The following is a 2488-nucleotide window of genomic DNA, read 5'->3' as shown; positions in this document are numbered from 1 at the left end:
CGGCTGATCAATCGCTAACAGCCCCGCCCCCTGCCCCGCGCATCTCCCCACCTGGCCGGAGACGGGTGGCGAGCGATCTCCCGGCGCGCTCGCGGGGCAGGGGCGCTGGGCCAGGAAAACAGCACAAAGGCAGCGCAGGCAGAGGGAGGCTGGCGGGTGCCAAGTAACTTGACCTTCCCCTGACAGGTACGAGAGAGCGGAAGCCCAGCCCAACCCAGCTGCTCAAACAAACAGGGCGCATGCAAAGCGGCTCGGCTGGGCGCAGAGGGGGCCAGGGGCTCAGCACCAGGAGGGGCATCGCACTGGGGCGTTCCCCGCCCCCCGGGCTCAGCCGGGGCAAAGAGGAACCCAGTTCAGTGGCTGGTCTGGCCCCAGACAGCCTGGGTTGACAGAGAGGTGCCAGGAAATGCGACCGCACGAGGGTTTGAGCGCCGGACGGATGCCACTGCAGCTCCCCAGCAGGGTGAGAGTCGCCCCAGAGATGGGGAAACTGAGGAGCAGGAAGACGCAGTGACAGAGCCAGGAATAAAACCCGAGTCCGGGCTCCCGTACGCACTCGAAGCACTAGACAAGCCCCCTCCCAGAGCTGGGGCAGGGGTGAGAACCCAGGAGTCCCGCCTCCCTGCTCTAACCACTAGACTTCACTCTCCTCCTCCAGGAGTTCCAACTCCCAGCCGCCTCTCTGCTCCAACCACTAGACCTCACTGCTCTCCCAGAACTCCAATGAGAACCCAGGAGTCCTGTCTCCCTGCTCCCGCCCCCGCCTTTTTCCCTCCACAGAGCTGGGACTATCCGAGTCCCAATCCTGCTTCTGTAGCCCTCCCCCAGGCTAGGGGGAACTGAGACGGCTCTAGGGGTCGAATTCCCTTCCCACACAGGCTGGCTGATGGCAGATGCTGGAAGACAAGGCAAGGCACAGCTCTGTCCCGCACGGGGCGGTCCCCAAAGGCCTTAATCAGAACATCACCACGGCCACGGATGAGCAGGAACCCGGCTGCATTGCAGCCCAACAAAGGGAAACTCTAATCTCGCCCCATTGAAACTTCCCCGGGCTCTCCCTTCCCTGACCTGTCCGCATTCAGAGGCAGGATCTTGTATCTGCAAAGGCCATTTCTTGGAGAGTTGGAGGGGAACTGAATGGGACCTTTGTGGGGAGACCTGATAACCCATCTGCACGCCCTGCGTGTACAGCAGCCCCTCCCCGTGGCGACAGGAAGGACAGCAGCCTGCTCTAACGCACCCCGCTGGGCCCTGGGGAGCAGAGAAATGGGCACCACGCACCATGCTACAGCCCTGCCCCATGCCCCACCATAGACCCGAAGGCTGGGCCCCAAAGCCAGTCCTGTCTGAGAGGGGGAAGAGGCCGGCAGGTCTCCCCATGTGCAGAGCCCGAGCGGAATTAGCTCAGGGAACGTCGAAAGGCTGCTTGATCCGGTCGGTAAGTAGCTAGGCAGGCGGGGGGAGCTTGGTGCACCGGCACACAAGGCTGCAGACAGGGAAAGAGGCAAACGTTTAAACAGCGAGGGAATGAACCAACAGGACAACTGATCCAGGGCCTGGAGGCTGGGGGAGAAATCCCCCTCACTAGAGCCTTTAAATCAAGACGGGACGGCGTCCGGTGCACTCTAGCTCGACCACCAGAGAGGGGCTGGAGATGGAGGGCTGGCTGGGAATCCCTGGCCTGGGCCGTGCAGCTGGGAAGACCAGCTGACGATTTATACAGTCACACCTGAGGGCCCGCTCCCACTCCAGGACCGCTTTGTGCCAGGCGTATTAGGTGTACTACGGTAGCGCTGAGGGACCCCGCCCTTGAACAAGGCCCCCATTGTGCTAGGCGCTGCATAAATCACTGAGCTCAAAGCCCATCCCTTCGGGCCACCGACTGAGAATGGAGCAAGTCCCCTTCATTCCCGCTTAGGAACCCCCAGGACACCCAGCCCCTCCCCTCTGCCCCATTTCCCCCGAGGAGACGGGAGCGGTTCAGGGGGACTGTGCGCGACAGCCCCCCGCGGTGCAGATCTACCACGCTTCTCTAGTGCCCATCGCCAAGGGCCTCGCAACCCCTCGGAGAGGTAGGGCCGCGGCATCACCCTCCCCCCGTGACAGATGGGGAAACTGAGGCACGGAGCGGCTAAGTGCTGTAGCCCAGGGAAACAAAGACAGGGGCAGAGCTAGGACTCGAATGCAGGACCAGCCAGGCTCCCTCCCAGAGCTGGCTCTGCCGTATGTACAGAGCGGGGGAAAGTCCGTGAGCGATCCCCTCCCTCCCCCGCCATCTCTTCGAGCCCTGCTGCCTCCTGTTCTTCTTGCCCCGAGCCAGGAGAGGCGGCTGCGGCACTGCGATGCCCCACGCCAGCCCCGCGGTTTTCCCACGGCCGGTGCACACCACAGCCGGAGCGCAGAACCAAGGGGGCGGTGCCCAGCCAGGCTCTTAGCCCCTCTACCACCTTCCCTCCGATGCATGTGACGAAGGCCCGACTCCCACAGG

This window comes from Pelodiscus sinensis, chromosome 18 (genome assembly GCF_052426305.1).
Source record: "Pelodiscus sinensis isolate ZL-2025 chromosome 18, ASM5242630v1, whole genome shotgun sequence".
Classification (NCBI taxonomy): domain Eukaryota; kingdom Metazoa; phylum Chordata; order Testudines; family Trionychidae; genus Pelodiscus; species Pelodiscus sinensis.
Note: the sequence above shows the minus strand (reverse complement) of the source record.